The following is an 18,840-nucleotide window of genomic DNA, read 5'->3' as shown; positions in this document are numbered from 1 at the left end:
TTATTCTCTTTGAAGCAATTGTGAATGGGAGTTCACTCATGATTTGGCTCTCTGTTTGTCTGTTATTGATGTATAAGAATGCTTGTGATTTTTGCACATTGATTTTGTATCCTGAGACTTTGCTGAAGTTGCTTATCAGCTTAAGGAGATTTTGGGCTGAGACAATGGGGTTTTCTAGATATACTATCATGTCATCTGCAAACAGGGACAATTTGACTTCCTCTTTTCCTAATTGAATACCCTTGATTTCCTTCTCCTGCCTAATTGCCCTGGCCAGAACTTCCAACACTATGTTGAATAGAAGTGGCGAGAGAGGGCATCCCTGTCTTGTGCCAGTTTTCAAAGGGAATGCTTTCAGTTTTTGCCCATTCAGTATGATATTGGCTGTGGGTTTGTCATAAATAGCTCTTATTATTTTGAGATACGTCCCATCAATTCCTAATTTATTGAGAGTTTTTAGCATGAAGGGTTGTTGAATTTTGTCAAAGGCCTTTTCTGCATCTATTGAGATAATCATGTGGTTTTTGTCTTTGGTTCTGTTTATATGCTGGATTACATTTATTGATTTGCGTATATTGAACCAGCCTTGCATCCCAGGGATGAAGCCCACTTGATCATGGTGGACAAGCTTTTTGATGTGCTGCTGGATTCTGTTTGCCAGTATTTTATTGAGGATTTTTGCATCAATGTTCATCAAGGATATTGGTCTAAAATTCTCTTTTTTTGTTGTGTCTCTGCCAGGCTTTGGTATCAGGATGATGCTGGCCTCATAAAATGAGTTAGGGAGGATTCCCTCTTTTTCTATTGATTGGAATAGTTTCAGAAGGAATGGTACCAGCTCCTCCTTGTACCTCTGGTAGAATTCGGCTGTGAACCCATCTGGTCCTGGACTTTTTTTGGTTGGTAAGCTATTGATTATTGCCATAATTTCAGCTCCTGTTATTGGTCTATTCAGAGATTGAACTTCTTCTTGGTTTAGTCTTGGGAGGGTGTATGTGTTGAGGAATTTATCCATTTCTTCTAGATTTTCTAGTTTATTTGCATAGAGGTGTTTGTAATATTCTCTGATGGTAGTTTGTATTTCTGTGGGATCGGTGGTGATATCCCCTTTATCATTTTTTATTGCATCTATTTGATTCTTCTCTCTTTTTTTCTTTATTAATCTTGCTAGCGGTCTATCAATTTTGTTGATCCTTTCAAAAAACCAGCTCCTGGATTCATTTATTTTTTGAAGGGTTTTTTGTGTCTCTATTTCCTTCAGTTCTGCTCTGATTTTAGTTATTTCTTGCCTTCTGCTAGCTTTTGAATGTGTTTGCTCTTGCTTTTCTAGTTCTTTTAATTGTGATGTTAGGGTGTCAATTTTGGATCTTTCCTGCTTTCTCTTGTGGGCATTTAGTGCTATAAATTTCCCTCTACACACTGCTTTGAATGCATCCCAGAGATTCTGGTATGTTGTGTCTTGGTTCTCGTTGGTTTCAAAGAACATCTTTATTTCTGCCTTCATTTCGTTATGTACCCAGTAGTCATTCAGGAGCAGGTTGTTCAGTTTCCACGTAGTTGAGCGGTTTTGAGTGAGATTCTTAATCCTGAGTTCTAGCTTGATTGCACTGTGATCTGAGAGACAGTTTGTTACAATTTCTGTTCTTTTACATTTATTGAGGAGAGCTTTACTTCCAAGGATATGGTCAATTTTGGAATAGGTGTGGTGTGGTGCTGAAAAAAATGTATATTCTGTTGATTTGGGGTGGAGAGTTCTGTAGATGTCTATTAGGTCTGCTTGGTGCAGAGCTGAGTTCAATTCCTGGGTATCCTTGTTGACTTTCTGTCTCGTTGATCTGTCTAATGTTGACAGTGGGGTGTTAAAGTCTCCCATTATTAATGTGTGGGAGTCTAAGTCTCTTTGTAGGTCACTCAGGGCTTGCTTTATGAATCTGGGTGCTCCTGTATTGGGTGCATATATATTTAGGATAGTTAGCTCTTCTTGTTGAATTAATCCCTTTACCATTATGTAATGGCCTTCTTTGTCTCTTTTGATCTTTGTTGGTTTAAAGTCTGTTTTATCAGAGACTAGGATTGCAACCCCTGCCTTTTTTTGTTTTCCATTTGCTTGGTAGATCTTCCGCCATCCTTTTATTTTGAGCCTATGTGTGTCTCTGCACGTGAGATGGGTTTCCTGAATACAGCACACTGATGGGTCTTGAGTCTTTATCCAATTTGCCAGTCTGTGTCTTTTAATTGGACCATTTAGTCCATTTACATTTAAAGTTAATATTGTTATGTGTGAATTTGATCCTGTCATTATGATGTTAGCTCGATGTTTTGCTCATTAGTTGATGCAGTCTCTTCCTAGTCTCAATGGTCTTTACATTTCGGTATGATTTTGCAGTGGCTGGTACCGGTTGTGCCTTTCCATGTTTAGCGCTTCCTTCAAGAGCTCTTTTAGGGCAGGCCTGGTGGTGACAAAATCTCTCAGCATTTGCTTGTCTGTAAAGTATTTTATTTCTCCTTCACTTATGAAGCTTAGTTTGGCAGGATATGAAATTCTAGGTTGAAAATTCTTTTCTTTAAGAATGTTGAATATTGGCCCCCACTCTCTTCTGGCTTGTAGGGTTTCTGCCGAGAGATCCGCTGTTAGTCTGATGGGCTTCCCTTTGATGGTAACCCGTCCTTTCTCTCTGGCTGCCCTTAACATTTTTTCCTTCATTTCAACTTTGGTGAATCTGACAATTATGTGTCTTGGAGTTGCTCTTCTCAAGGAGTATCTTTGTGGCGTTCTCTCTATTTCCTGAATCTGAATGTTGGCCTGCCTTGCTAGATTGGGGAAGTTCTCCTGGATAATATCCTGCAGAGTGTTTTCCAACTTGTTTCCATTCTCCCCATCACTTTCAGGTACACCAATCAGACGTAGATTTGGTCTTTTCACATAGTCCCACATTTCTTGGAGGCTTTGCTCGTTTCTTTTTATTCTTTTTTCTCTAAACTTCCCTTCTCGCTTCATTTCATTCATTTCATCTTCCAGGGCTGATACCCTTTCTTCCATTTGATCGCATCGGCTCCTGAGGCTTCTGCATTCTTCACGTAGTTCTCGAGCCTTGGTTTTCAGCTCCATCAGCTCCTTTAAGCACTTCTCTGTATTGGTTATTCTAGTTATACATTCTTCTAAATTTTTTTCAAAGTTTTCAACTTCTTTGCCTTTGGATTGAATATCCTCCCGTAGCTCGGAGTAATTTGATCGTCTGAAGCCTTCTTCTCTCAGCTCGTCAAAGTCATTCTCCGTCCAGCTTTGTTCCGTTGCTGGTGAGGAACTGCGTTCCTTTGGAGGAGGAGAGGTACTCTGGTTTTTAGAGTTTCCAGTTTTTCTGCTCTGTTTTTTCCCCATCTTTGTGGTTTTATCTACTTTTGGTCTTTGATGATGGTGATGTACAGATGGGTTTTTGGTGTGGATGTCCTTTCTGTTAGTTTTCCTTCTAACAGACAGAACCCTCAGCTGCAGGTCTGTTGGAGTACCTGGCCGGCCGTGTGAGGTGTCAGTCTGCCCCTGCTGGGGGGTGCCTCCCAGTTAGGCTGCTCGGGGGTCAGGGGTCAGGGACCCACTTGAGGAGGCAGTCAGCCCGTTCTCAGATCTCCAGCTGCGTGCTGGGAGAACCACTGCTCTCCTCACAGCTGTCAGACAGGGACATTTAAGTCTGCAGAGGTTACTGCTGTCTTTTTGTTTGTCTGTGCCCTGCCCCCAGAGGTGGAGCCTACAGAGGCAGGCAGGCAGGCCTCCTTGAGCTGTGGTGGGCTCCACCCAGTTCAAGCTTCCAGGCTGCTTTGTTTACCTAAGCGAGCCTGGGCAATGGCGGGCGCCCCTCCCCCAGCCTCGCTGCCGACTTGCTGCTTGATCTCAGACTGCTGTGCTAGCAATCAGCGAGACTCCGTGGGCGTAGGACCCTCTGAGCCAGGTGCGGGCTATACTCTCCTGGGGCACCGTTTCCTAAGCCCGTCGGAAAAGCACAGTATTCGGGTGGGAGTGGCCCGATTTTCCAGGTGCCGTCTGTCACCTCTGGAAGGGGAACTCCCTGACCCCTTGCGCTTCCCGAGTGAGGCAGTGCCTCGCCCCTGCTTCGGCTGGCGCACGGTGCGCTCACCCACTGACCTGCGCCCACTGTCTGGCACTCCCTAGTGAGATGAACACGGTACCTCAGATGGAAATGCAGAAATCACCCGTCTTCTGCGTCGCTCGCGCTGGGAGCTGTAGACCGGAGCTGTTCCTATTCGGCCATCTTGGCTCCTCCCCCCTGAAGAGTGTTTTCTAACTTGTTTTCATTCTCTCCATCACTTTCAGGTACACCAACCAAACGTAGATTTGGTCTTTTCACATAGTCCCATATTTCTTGGAGACTGTGTTCGTTTCTTTTCACTCTCTTTTCTCTAATCTTGTCTTCTCGCTTTATTTCGTTAATTTGATCTTCAATCACTGATATCCTTTCTTCTACTTGATGGAATCAGCTATTGAAGCTTGTGCATGCATCACGAAGTTCTTGTGCTGTGGTTTTCAGCTCCATCAGGTCATTTAAGTTCTTCTCTACACTGTTTATTCTAGTTAGCCATTTATCTAACCTTTTTTCAAGGTTTTTAGCTTCCTTGCGATGACTTAGAACATGCTCCTTTAGCTCAGAGAAGTTTGTTATTACCGACTTTCTGAAGCCTACTTCTGTCAGCTCCTCAAACTCATTCTCTGTCCAGTTTTGTTCCATTGCTGGTGAGGAGCTGCAATCGTTTGGAGGAGAAGAAGCGCTCTGGTTTTTGGAATTTTCAGCTTTTCTGCTCTGGTTTCTCCCCATCTTTGTGGTTTTATCTACCTTTGGTCTTTGATGTTGATGACCTACAGATGGGGTTTTGGTGTGGATGTCCTTTTTGTTGATGTTGTTGCTATTCCTTTCTGTTTGTTAGTTTTCCTTCTGACAGGCCCCTCAGCTGCGGGTCTGTTGGAGTTTGCTGGAGGTCCACTCCAGACCCTGTTTGCCTGGGTATCACCAGCGGAGGCTGCAGAACAGCAAATATTGCTGCCTGATCCTTCCTCTGGAAGCTTCGTTCCAGAAGGGCACCTGCCTGTATGAGGTGTCTGTTGGCCCCTATTGGGAGTGTCTCCCAGTCAGGCTAAATGGGGGTCAGGGACCCACTTGAGGAGGCAGTCTGTCCATTCTCAGAGCTCGAACGCTGTGCTGGGAGAACCACTGCTCTCTTCAGAGCTGTCAGACGGGGATGTTTAAATCTGCAGAAGTCTTCAACATGTTTAAGTCTGCAGAAGTCTGCTGCCTTTTGTTCAGCTATAACCTGTCCACAGAGGTGGAGTCTAGAGAGGCAGTAGGCCTTGCTGAGCTGCGGTGGGATCCGCCCAGATTGAGCTTCCCAGCCACTTTGTTTACCTACTGAAGCCTCAGCAATGGTGGACGCCCATCCCACTGCTCGGCTGCAGTGTCACAGGTTGATTTCAGACTGCTGTGCTAGTAGTGAGCAAGGCTCCATGGGCATGGGACTGCTGAGCCAGGCACAGGAGGGAATCTCTTTGTCTGCCAGTTGCTAAGACTGTGGGAAAAGTGCAGTATTTGGACGGAAGTGTACAGTTCCTCCAGGTACAGTCTGTCATAGCTTCCCTTGGCTAGGAAAGGGAAATCCCCCAACTCCTTGTGCTTCCAGGTGAGGCGATGCCCCACCCCGCTTTGGCTTGCCCCCTATGGGCTGCACCCACTGTCCAACCAGTCCCAATAAGATGAACCAGGTATCTCAGTTGGAAATGCAGAAATCACCCATCTTCTGCATCAATCATGCTGGGAGCTGCAGACTGGAGCTGTTCCTATTCAGCCATCTTGGAAGCGACCCAGGAAAGAGGTTTAACAGACTCACAGTTCCATATGGCTGGGGAGGCCTCACAATCATGGCAGAAGGCAAATTAGGGGCAAAATCGTGTCTTACATGGCAGCAGGCAAGAGGGCATGTGTAGGGGAACTCTCCTTTATAAAAACCATCAGATCTCATGAGACTTATTCACTATCATGAGAACAGCATGGGAAAACCCCACCCCTGTGATTCAATTACTTCCCACAGGGTCCCTCCCATGACACATGGAGATTATTACAATTCAAGGTGAGATTTGGGTAAGCACACAGAGCCAAACCATATCAATGCTTTAATCAGTTTAACTTATATATACCTGATCTTTTCCAAAAAGGATCTAATGATGTATTTTATTAATTATGCCCAGATAATTTCTCATTTTCTGCAGGAAAATAATTGCAGGCAGCAAAATATTAATAATTATCCTTATTTTATGTTAGGTTATTTTTATCAACATTTTGTAACTGATGTAGAATGTAAAATTTAGCATCAAGACCATGAAAATCTTTTTGAAATTACACATTCCATTTGTATTTTATAAAACACATGCACTTTAAAGGCTAGGAAAGTTACCAGGAAATAATTTGTATTTGGAGGGAAAAAGAAACACAGTTGGATATATAATAAAATGGTTTGGGGAAAATATTTATGGAAAAATAATGCCTTTGACAATTGTTTATGATGCTCATTGTACTATAATAAAGTTTGAGTTTAATGGTTTTATTGTCGTTTTAACCCATAGTGTATATTCCTTTCTTGCATGAGTTTGCCATTATTAAACACGGTATTATTGTTAACCACTTAGGTAATTCAACATGCTTACAATCTGTAGCTTCCAAGGACAAGAATTATTTTATTTTCTACTTATTAATTTGGGATTCATTTGGAGGAGGACAGTTTTGAAATTTTATTTGCCTGGCTTTTTTTTTTTTTTTTTTCCTAGAGAACAGAAATGAACTCAAACAGACATTGACGAATAGGAGAATAATGTCATTAAAAACAGGATGACTCTTGGTGAGGAAAAGGGCACAACAGTACGTCAAGAGCCCCCGCAGCCCACGCCACAGAGAGGAATGACTAGGCAGGAGTGGAAAGGAAAAGGCCAGCAGTTGGTGATGAGTCAGCAGTACTTTTGCTAAAAATGCTAATCTAATACAGCAGTGGGAAGTGTTGGTGAGCATGTGATCATCGAGGCCGGGAATGACTCCTTCCTCTCTGCAGCTCTCAGGAGTCCCTGTTGAAGGACCAGGATGGGCTTTGGTGCCCTATAGACCTCTGTGTGTTGTTTTGGGGTGTGGATCCTCCTCTAATTAGGAAAGACAGCTAGAAGGCAGGCTCAGAAGTCTGCCTCAACTCGCACTTCCGAAATTCACATTGGCCTGTGTGTAAGAGATCTAAGAAATGAAAATGTGTAATATTCTCCCTCATCTTCATATTAAGATAATTTCTTAGGACAAAAATGATTTTTAAACACATCCCTTACTCCATCGATATCTGAGCCTGATCACTCAGGAAGTGATAATGACACCTTTGTTTTTTTTGTTTTTTTTTTTTAATCACTTGTAACCGCTGTGTTGTAGGCAGGCAAATACTTAACTGTGAAAGTGACATATTCTTGTTTTATTCCTATACTTAAAGCAAAAGCTACTTACTTAGAGTGTAGGTCAATTTAGATCTGCAAAATAGAATACCATTTTAGATGCTTTGAGGTAGTGCTCCTGTAACAGAATTGTTAGTAATTTTAGAAGATTAGTGAAATATTTTATTTTGAAAACCATTATGGAATTCCATGTTTGTTTCTTTCAATGGATAAATTTAAACATATATCAGATGGATAGATTATTGTAGACTTTTTCAGGGATAGTTATTTTTCCATCAGCAGTACTGTTAGACTACTCTATGCAGAATACATCTACTAGAATGACTTATTTCCTTTTTTGAAAAAAAAATTGAATTTTAAGTTCCAGGATACATGTGCAGGACGTGCAGGTTTGTTACATAGGTAAATGCGTGCCATGGTGATTTGCTGCATCTATCAACCCATCACCTAGGTATTAAGCCCCACATGTGTTAGCTATTTATCCTGATGCTGTCCCCGCACCTTCCATCCCCTACAGGCCCTAGTGTGTGTTGTTCCCCTCCTTGTGTCCATGTGTTCTCATTGTTCAGCTCCCACTTGTAAGTGAGAACATGTGGTGCTTGGTTTTCTGTTCCTGCATTAGTTCGCTGACTATAATGGCTTCAAGCTCCACCTATGTTCCTGCAAAGGACATGATCTCCTTCGTTTTGATGGCTGCATAGTATTCCATGGTGTATATATATATATATATATATGACATTTTATTTATCCAGTCTATCATTGATGGGCATTTGGGTTGATTCTATGTCTTTGCTATTGTAAATAGTGCTGCAATGAACATAAGTGTGCATGTATCTTTATAATAGAATGATTTATTATATTCCTTTGAGTATATACCCAGCAATGGGATTACTGGGTCAAATGGTATTTCTGATTCTAAGTCTCTGAGGGATTGCCATACTGTCTTCCATAATGGTTGAACTAATTTACATTCCCACCAACAGGGTAAAAGCTTTCCTATTTCTCCATAGCCTCACCAGCATCTATTGTTTCTTGACTTTTTGATAATCACCATTCTGACTGGCGTGAGATGGTATCTCATTGTGGTCTTGATTTGCATTTCTCTAATGATTCATGATGTTGAGTTTTTTTTCATGTTTGTTGGCCACTTAAATGTCTTCTTTCGAGAAGTGTCTATTCATGTCCTTTGCCCATTTTTAATGGGGTTTTTTTAATGTAAATTTGTTTAAGTCCCTTGTAGATTCTGGATATTAGCTCTTTGTCAGATGCATAGATTGCAAAAATTTTCTCCCATCTGTAAGTTTTCTGTTCACTCTGATGATAGTTTCTTTTGCTGTGTGGAAGCTCTTCAGTTTAATTAGATCCCATTTGTCAATTTGTGCTTTTGTTGCAATTGCTTTTGATGTTTTTGTCATGAAATCTTGGCCCATGCCTATGTCCTGACTGGTATTGCCTAGATTTTCTCCTAGAGTTTTTATAGTTTTGGGTTTTCCATTTAAGTCTTTAATCCATCTGGAGTTAACTTTTGTATAAGATATAAGGAAGGGGTGCAGTTTCAATTTTCTGCACATGGCTAGCCAGTTCTCCCAGCACCATTTATTAAACAGGGAGTCCTTTCCCCATTGCTTGTTTTTGTCTGGTTTGTCAAAGATCAGATTGTTGTAGATGTGTGGTCTCATTTCTGAAATCTCTATTCTGTTCCATTGGTCTATGTGTCTGTTTTTGTACTTGTACCATGCTGTTTTGGTTACTATAGCCTTATAGTATATTTTTAAGAGAAAGACTTATTTCTAATATATCCTAAGATATCTTTCTAGTTTAATAGTACCAGGTATAGGATTTTTAAAAGTTGAATTTGATTTACTTAAACCAATAATAATATATTGATTGATTACTATTGAAAGTACTATTTTAAGTGCCTTATAAATATTTTATTAGTGCCCACCACAACCTGATAAGTAAAGTAACTTATTATCCCCATTTTACATGTAAGGAAAGTGATCCACAGACAGTTTAAGATAGAGCTGGCCAAGAATGGGGCTAAGATGCAAAACTAGACAGGCTGATTCAAGAGCATGGAGGCCACAGTCTTTCCACACTGCTTCCCAGAAGGAGGGCCCCATTACCACCATTCACTTTGGCAAGGAACTCATTTTTATGGGTTTTTCTTCGTTCATTTGTGAAATGATGAGGTTGGATTTCAAGATCTGTAAGGTCCCTGACAGATTTGAAGTTATATAATCTTTAATGTCTTGGAACGTCTATTGAAAAAGGACAGATTGGACCAGGCATAGTGGCTCACACCTGTAACCCTAGAGCTTTGGGAGGCTGAGTGGGGAGGATTGCTTGAGCCCAGGAGTTCAAGACCAGCCTGTGCAACATAGTGAGACCCAGTCTCTACAAAAATCTAAAAATTAGCCAGGCATAGTGGTATGCATCTGTAGTCACAGCCCTTGAGAGGCTGAGGCAGGAGGATCCCATGAGCCCAGGAGTTCAAGACTGCAGTGAGCTATAATCCTTACTGCACTGTAGCCTGGGCAACAATGTGAAACCCCATTTCTTAAAATAAAAAAAAAATTAAAAAAAAGATATTAACCACACATATTTGATTTGCATTCTCCACTAAAATGACATGGATATATATAATATGATATGATATGATATAGTTAAAAGTGACCTCACATGACAAACTGGACAAGAGAGAAGACAGCAGGTCCAGAGATCATGAATGTAATGGCATGGAAATAAGTTGGACCCAAGTACCTGCAATGAATGACACCAAAGAAGAACCCAGTTAAATGAGGCCTTGAGAGACTCAGCGCTCCAGCAATGTCAGGGACAGCAGGCAATGAGATGATGTCATTGTAAAGATCATTGGGACTTCCTGGTCCTCCACCCCACTTCCATTGTTGGAAGTCAGGTGACAGCTCTCCTCCCCTCCCACCCAGCCTCATCCCCTTCTACCACTATTGCAGGAAACTGAAGATTAATTTTTCAGAAAAAAATGAGCCAAAAAAGTACCAAATACACGAACACCAGGTAAAACAGGGGCCTGGGGAGATCCAGCTAAACTTTTTATATGAGATTCTGAGACCATCAGCTATCTTCCTTAGCAGCCAGGCATGTGACCACTCGTAGCCCCCACCAATGAGACACTGAGGTTTGACAGTGAATGTTCTTTGAGGAAACTGAATGGTTGTAAAGAAAATACCTCCATCTATTGCATTTGGGACTCCCCCACTGAAAAGGACATCTGTCTTCATGGGAATCCACTAGTAAATACATCTGGCATCAATCTCTGCCCCCTGATGGACACATAACTCTTTCCCATCCCCTCTTTTGGTGTCTCACTTAGAAGCAAGGAGCACAGTGTCTAGCATGAAACACCAGATGAAACAGAACAAAACAAAACTAACAAACCCTAAAAAAGGAACCCCAAGAAAATAGAGCAAAACCAGAGAACAGAAGAAAACATCAAAATATTATGTTTAACATTCCCATGGAGACAGAATAAAATCTTGGTATCTCTAAAGTAAGAACAAGAGTCTGTAACAGAATAAGAGAAGACAAATAAGGGGAGAAGAAAAATTTCTCGGAAGTTAAAAATATATGTACTGCAACAGACACACTTGCTTTTTCTATCCAACAACCATCCCTACCCCCACCACACTTTCTGCATCCCATTGCAGAGGCTGCTCACACCAGCGGCTTGCTTTCCCAGCTTCCCTTGCAGTTAAAAAATGGGGCATTTGACACAGTAAAGGGAAGACTACTGAGAGTCCTCCCAGAGGGAATGGTTTACTTCCCTGATGAAAAGTAGATTATGGGAGGAAATCTTGCTCTCTTTAGCAAAATGTTATTTTGTCTTTAAGTGACTCCTGGAACTATGGCAATCTCCTTGGGTCATTGAAAAGACAAGCATATGAATGCAGCTAATTACTGAGGATGGCAAAGGGGAAAGGGACAGAGCCTGGATCCTCGAGTACACCATTGAGCTGAGGATCTACATACAGGGCAATGAGAAGATACACATATATGGTAATTGGACTGTAAGGGAAAATCTAAAGTTTAGGTGGAAGAGATAGCCTTGTCGGGAAAGAGATGATGTTATTGAGGGTTCCAACAAGCCCTAAATTGCATAGCCCATTCACTCGCCAAATAGTTACACTCGTATGTCAGTTTACATTCCAGGTAAAACAGACAGGAAATTGAAAATAAAACAAAACAAGAAAACAAGAAATATACCAAAAAGTGGAAAATGCTATGGAGAAAAAGAGACAGAGTAGGCTGGAGGGGTTGTGGGGAGTGGTCAGAGAAGGTGTAAGTAGCGCCATTGAAGCAGAGACTTGAAAGAAACAAAGGCTCCCCATACAGACAGGGGAAGTCAGTCCCAGGAAGACGAAGCAGCAAATGCAACGGCCCTTAGGTGGCAATGTGCTTGACACATTTGAAGAAAAGCAAAGGAGGCCAGAGAAGAGTGAGAAGAAATTAGTCAGAGGTGACTTGGAGAAATAATGAGAGGTGAAATCTTGTAGATTCTGTCAGGCCATTGTATGGAGTTAGCCTTTTTCTCTGAGTAAGTAAGAAGATTTCACTGGGTTTTGAGCAGAATGTCATGATCTGACTTATAGTTTAAAGAATAAGTCTGTGTGTGGTGCTGAGAATAGAATGAAAGGGGTAAAGGTTGAGCAGGGAGATGGCTGAAAAGATATTGCCGTAATTGCAGTGAGAGATAACGATAGCTGGAACCTGGATGGTCACAGAGGAGCTGGTGAGCAGTATTTGGATTCTGTATATATCTTATAGGTAAAGAGAAAGCCATCACCCATACGTGCTGATGAATTTTACGTTAGTGGACATTGACATGGCTGTAAGGTTTCTGGCCTGAGCAAGAGTATAAACTGAGTTGCCATTTACTAAAATGGGGAAGATTGTGAAAAGAGGAGCTTTGGAAAGAAAACCAATGGTATGGTTTTGGAATATTTTTCCTCCTAAACATCCAAGATAAGCAGGCAGTTGGATATACCAGTCTGGAGTTCAGGGAAGAGAGGCAGAGGATTAAGATGTTTGTTTAAAGGTGGTCAATGTATAGAAGGGATTTAAAGCCATGCTAAAGAATGGGTCATCCAGGGAGTGAAGGTGGATAGAGAAGAGCTCTAAGGACTGATACCTGGAGCTTCCCACTATTTGGAAGCTGGGAGGACGAGAAGAAACTAGTAAAGGACTCTGAGGAGGAGCAACCAGGGAATCATGTCCTGGAAGCTGAGTGAAGCAAGGGCTGATCAGCCACTGAATGCAGTTAATAGAACAAGTAAGAAGACTGAATGTTGACCACCATAGTTAGCAAGATGGATACTGTTGTTGACCTTGATACGGGCCCAAGTGTCTTTAAGAACAAAGAACCAATCAGGTTCAGCCAAGGATGATGTGTCAGCAGTAGCAACCTATCTGGACACCCAGTTATGGGAAGTGGAGTGAAACAGTGAAAGGACCCCTTGCCTAGGGAGTGGGCACAATTCCAACATTGCCTATAGGGATATGGAAGCCAAATGTGAGAAATGGTCATGAAAAGGAGAATAAGAAGCTCTGATTTTACCATTTAAGTCAAGCAGTTATGCCTTTTGAAGCTGTTATTTATTTGGAAGCATGTTAAAGGAAGCTAGAGGACCCATTTCCCTGTCCAAATGTCAGGAGTCTTTGAAAAGGCAAGCATAATGAAGAGAATATGGAAACCATAAACACAAAATTTAGAATAAAGACGCATCTGGTGCAAATTCAAATATCACATGCTAATTTTTGATACCAAGTTACTGAAACTTTCTGAATCTTAGTGTTCTCTTCTATAAAATAAGGCTAGCCATGTGTGTCTCATGAGATTGTTTTTTTCAACTTTCATATTAAATGCAAGGGGTACATGTGTAGGTTTGTTACATGGGTATATTGCATGATGCTGAGGTTTAGGGTTCGATTGCACCCATCACCCAGGTAGTGAGCATAGCACCCAGTAGGTAGTTTTTCAACCCTTGACCCCTATGAGAAGATTTTTTTATGAGTAATAATTGGATGGCATGTGGAAGGCCCCTAGAACTGTATCATCCAAACAGGTGATCAGCAAGTAACAACTCTGATTATTCTTACATCTTAGCTAGGCCTGAGGTAGAAGCTACTTGTTTTAATGTGAGAAAGATGAAGCATTTGTTGACATGAACCTAGTCAGAGAAGGAGTTGGCTAGAGCTGTAGTTTTAATAAAGTTCTTTAAAAGGCATTTATTATGGCCTAGACCTTGGAAGAAACAGAGCAGAGGTCTCAAGGCCTTATTTTCTTGATATATTCCAAAATAAATCTCACTGACTTCTCTTAAACTCTGCCCTTCAAACCAGATCATAGCATGTATAAGGTTAGGATAATATCACACCCATGGGATGCTGAGGGCAAAAAAGTTCACCTTGCTGCCTGAGAGTGTTGCCAGATGCCAAGAAGTACATCTTTGTGAGGCACAAAATGGCCTTAAGCTCACCTTTCTTCTGTGTTTTTCTTCTCACCCTTACGTATTTTTACTTTAGAGCTCTCAGTACACATGGGTGTTGGCTTTATTCTCCCTAGTTCACAAAATAGAAAGCAGATAGCAAATGCCTAAGAAATAATTTTTTGAGAGTACACTATGACTCTCTTTTTATTTTCATAGTAACTCAGACCAAATTGGAATACTTCTAGTAGAAATAGTCACATTCCTCACTCTTGAATAAAATATTTAGATATTTAGCAAATGGATTCTGTGTCCTAAAACAATGTTTACTTGTGGCAATGATTAACTACATTTTCTTATTTAAATATATGATTTTGAGTCTTGGTTCTATGATTTATTATTTATTTTCTATCTGATTTGACTGTGAAACTTGATGGCATGAAAGCACTTTGGCCAAGATATTCATAGGGCAGTGTTAGTTTTGGATTTCACTTTTCCTACTAGAGTTCATGGTCATTCAGTTTATCAGTGTACAAAAAATTACACAAAGTGGATATTTCCCAGAAGTCAAGCAATTTCCCCAGAGGGAAAATAAAATTTCATCAGTCCCTGAATTTAAAAATCTCCAAACCCCATTTAAAAATAACCATAGAAATCCTGTTTCTCCACATAAGACTCAAAGATTTGTTTGTGCATCTTGAATCTACAACTGCTCTGTGTGTTTCCTGACCTCCACTTATATAAGTTCTAGTCCCCATTAGAGGTAAATGGATTCTAAAATTTGCTTTAAAATCATTGCCAAAGTGGCCTTATCTTTATTAGTTTCTGACTATATGATCTGAGTGAGAATATATCATAATAGGGGCATTGAAAATCATTGAGATTAACTTGAAAGGATTATTTCTGGCAGAGATGACAATTTCTAAATACTCAGATAAGAGATATTAAGCTTAACTTGATTCTAACCTCTTTGTTGTCATGATCATGGTGGAAATTTACTTAACCAATTCTCTGGGACAAAGAAATTGTCAGTTTGGGCCTGAAATAGGTTAGGTTAGGAATTACAGTAAGAAGCATGTCACTAATACCCAATAGAGAACTTTATTACAATTTAAAACTGTGCAATGAATCATCTTATAAACCTAATAAATACAGATGCAGTTACCCAAAGGGTCAGCTAAAAGAACAGTAAGAACCTCAAGACTGCCTGACATTATTCCTTGACAATATTACACCTTCCAAAATGATAGCTAACCTAAGCGAACCAACATGGAGAAGCTAATTACAAGGTTATCTCAGCTTCGGCATTGAATTATTCTGCTCAGTGACTTTGCTGTGAAAACTGGGCAGCCCTAGTGAAGTTCGTGTTTTCCCCATAGAGTGGCTGCCATTTCAATGGCCAATGGGGCTTAAAACTTTCAGTTGCCGTACTTGAAATCCATTGTATTTTATTTAGTGAAAGTATTTTATTAAACTGGATTGTCAAATCTGATTTCAAAAAATTGTAAGTGGAATTTTCTCTATTCCTGTGTCTGTATTTTTTGACTTAGTAAAGGGACGGCTTTGGAAGTTTTTGAGTGGAAAGGTGACATGATATGATTTACGAGTTAAAAGGCTCACTCAGGACACCACGTTTAGGAGGGAGAAGCAAGGCCAGTTCAGTGGTGACTGCAGTAATCCAGGTGAGAGCTGATGGATCAGGGTGGCTGAGTGGAGATGGTGAGAAATGTCAGATTCTGGATACATTTTAAGCTACAGCCAGGAGGATTGGATATGAGGTAAAAGAGAATGAGAAGTGTTAAGGATGACTTCAAAGTTTGGGAGACTAATTGGGAGAAAATATTTGCAAAACATATGTCTGATAAAGATCTTATATCCAGATATATGAAGAGTTCTTACAGTACATCTGTAAGAACACAGCCCAATATTTTTAAAACAGGCAAAGGATTTGAATGACACTCTACCAAAAATGACAGATGAATGGCCTATGAGAACATAGCAAGATTTTCAGTATCATTAGTCATCAGGGAAATACAAATCAAACCACAAAGAGATGCCACCTCACACCCAGAGGATGCCTATAACCAGAAAGACAGATAGGAACCGTTGTTGGTTGAGGAAGTAAAGTTGGAACTCTCCTACACTGCTGATGGGAATGGAAGACGCTGCTGCCACTCTGAAAAGCTCTTCAGCAATTTTTTCTTTTTTTTTTTTTGAGATGAAGTCTTGCTCTGTTGCCCAGGCTGGAGTGCAGTGGCCTGATCTCTGCTCACTGCAACATCTGCCTCCTGGGTTCAAGCGATTCTCCTACCTCAGCCTCCTCAGTAGCTGGGATTACAAGCATGCACCACCATATCTGGCCAATTTTTGTATTTTTAGTAGAGACAGGGTTTCGCCTTGTTGGCCAAGCCAGTCTTGAACTCCTGACCTCAAGTGATCCACCCACCTCAGCCTCCCAAAGTGCTGGGATTATAGGCATGAGCCACAGCACCCAGCAGGCAATTTCTTATACAGTAAACCCACACTTATCAATGTGATCTACAATCATACTCTCCTATGTATTTATCCAAATGAAATGAAAACAAGCTTTTTTTTGTTGTTTTTTTGAGATGGAGTCTTGTTCTGTCGCCCAGGCTGGAGTGCTGTGATGTGATCTTGGCTCACTGCAACCTCCGCCTCCTGGGTTCAAGTGATTCTCCTGCCTCAGCCTCCTGAATAGCTGGGACCACAAGCATGTGCCACCATACTCGGCTAATTTTTTGTATTTTTAGTAGAGACGGGGTTTCACCGTGTTAGCCAGGATGGTCTCGATCTCCTGACCTCGTGATCCACCTGCCTGGGCCTCCCAAAGTGCTAGGATTACAGGTATGAGCCACCACACCTGGCCCGTGAAAACACTTTTTACACAAAGGCTGGTATGCAAATATTCATAGCAACTTTATTTGTAGTAACTCAAACTAAAAACAATTCAAATGTCCACAAACTGATGAAGGAATGAAAAAACTGTGGTACATCCATGATTGGTGTACTACTCAGCAATACAAAGCAATGGACTGCGTACAAGGAATGCCAGCAGCAACACGGGAGAATCTCGAGTGCACTGTGTTCAGTAAAAGAGCCACATTTGAAAGGCTACATGCTGTGTGATTCCATTTAAATGAACTTAATAACAGTTCAAAAACTTTCATAACAGAAAGCAGAACAGTGTTTGCCAGAGGCTATAAGTGGAGAGGAAGAAAGCAATTAAAAAGGGGCTCAGGAGAGCTTTTGGGGGTGATGGAATTATTCCACATCATGATTGTAATGATAGATGACTGTGCATTCATCATAACTCATTGAATTATATTCTCAAAAATGGCATATGTAAAAAAATCGAAAGAGCTGATTTTTTTTAAACAAGTAATTCTAACTATCACTGTTTTTATTTTTGAGGTCAGCACATTTTAATTGGAATTCGATAAAGAAATAGATGTACAGTGCTTAAGCGGTCTTGAAAAACATTACTTAGCTGCTGGGGATGCTAAGGTGGGAAGATCACTTGAGCCTAGGAGGTGGAAGTTGCAAAAAAAAAAAAAAAAAAAAATTACCTAACTCTCTAGGCATCTGTCTCCTTAGCAGGAAGATGGAGATCAGGGTGCCTGATTCAGTAATTTTTTTTAAATTTTCTTTTTGATTTGTTTTAATCTGAAAAGTCATGTGTAATCACTATTTTTGTAAATTGTATTGAATTTTAATTGCCTCAAGTTCAGCTTTTATTTAATGAAATCCAGTGGTTGTTCATTTTATTAAGTATCTTTTTATAGTGAAATAAGTGGGCTTGCATTATTTTGTAAGCTTGTATTTTTGTATGCTGGGTTCTATTAAAGCTAGATGGATCTATAATTACATATTTCTGAAGGGAGAAGAATGCTTGCTCTTATACTGACAGCCTAAAATTCTGGGTTTTTAGTGATTCACTCACACTCAACATTGATTATGATGTTTACTAAGATCATACACTGTATTTTCATGTGCATTATCTTAATTGTCCAGCAGCAATTTGAAGTAAGTCTCCTTACCTCCATTATACATGAAATGAGACAAAAATCTATCAGTTGTTAGATGACTTACTTGTGGTTGGCCAGCTTTTAAAACGAGAATTCAATCTTAGGTTTCCTGGTTTTCAATGCAATGTTCTTTCCTCAACCAAAGCTGCCTTCTTCCCCTAGTTCTTAAAATATGTGTGAGCTGTCAAGATTCTGATTGTCTTTAATTTGCTGAATCTTTAGCTTCCACCATTGTTCAGATTATTGGAAAAATTTACTTATTTTTGAGATAGAGTCTCACTCTGTCACCTAGGCTGGAGTGCAGTGGCACAATCTCGGCTCGCAGCAACCTCTGCCTCCTGGGTTCAAGCGATTCTCCTGCCTCAGCCTCCCGAGAAGCTGGGGTTACAGGCATGCACCACCATGCCTGGCTATTTTTTGTGTGTGTGTGTGTATTTTTAATAGAGACAGGGTTTCCTCACGTTGGCCAGGCTTGTCTCAAACTCCTGAACTCAAGCGATCCACCCGCCTTGGCCTCCCAAAGTGCTGGGATTATAGGCATAAGCCAATGCGCCTGGCCAAAATTTATGTATTTCGTTGGAATGTTTCAGTAAGGTCAGGTTATGGGCATTGAGAAAGGCCCTACACTGCTAGATTAGACCCCCACCTAATTACTGAGGTGCTAAGGGCATCATGAAATTTCAGTAGGAGGTGAGATAAAGCTAAATGGCATTTCTCAATGTAGAGGATAAAGTCTGGAATGAGAACATTTGAAATCTAAACTTATTGCCAGGTATAGCATATTCGTCTTTAACTATTGGAACAAGGGGCTTTTTTTTCCTATACAAAGCTATGCAAATTAAAAATA

The 18,840-nt window shown here is 40.7% G+C and overlaps 1 protein-coding gene and 1 long non-coding RNA gene across 6 annotated transcripts in view; both read left to right on the top strand.

Annotated features, from left to right (window-relative positions):
- Nucleotides 1-18,840, top strand: part of PRTFDC1 (phosphoribosyl transferase domain containing 1) — a 110,378-nt gene that overhangs the window by 30,517 nt on the left and 61,021 nt on the right. The gene's annotated exons all lie outside the window — the stretch shown is intronic.
- Nucleotides 760-17,826, top strand: LOC134740140 (uncharacterized). 2 transcript variants are annotated; one of them, XR_010127396.1, is made up of 2 exons: nt 760-899; nt 6,824-17,826. It is a non-coding gene; the product is annotated as an uncharacterized LOC134740140 (long non-coding RNA). The 2 variants fall into 2 exon arrangements; XR_010127397.1 differs by having other exon boundaries at nt 760-903.

The sequence above is a fragment of the Pongo pygmaeus genome, chromosome 8 (genome assembly GCF_028885625.2).
Source record: "Pongo pygmaeus isolate AG05252 chromosome 8, NHGRI_mPonPyg2-v2.0_pri, whole genome shotgun sequence".
Classification (NCBI taxonomy): Eukaryota; Metazoa; Chordata; class Mammalia; order Primates; family Hominidae; genus Pongo; species Pongo pygmaeus.
Note: the sequence above shows the minus strand (reverse complement) of the source record. Positions and strands in the feature narration are given on the sequence as shown.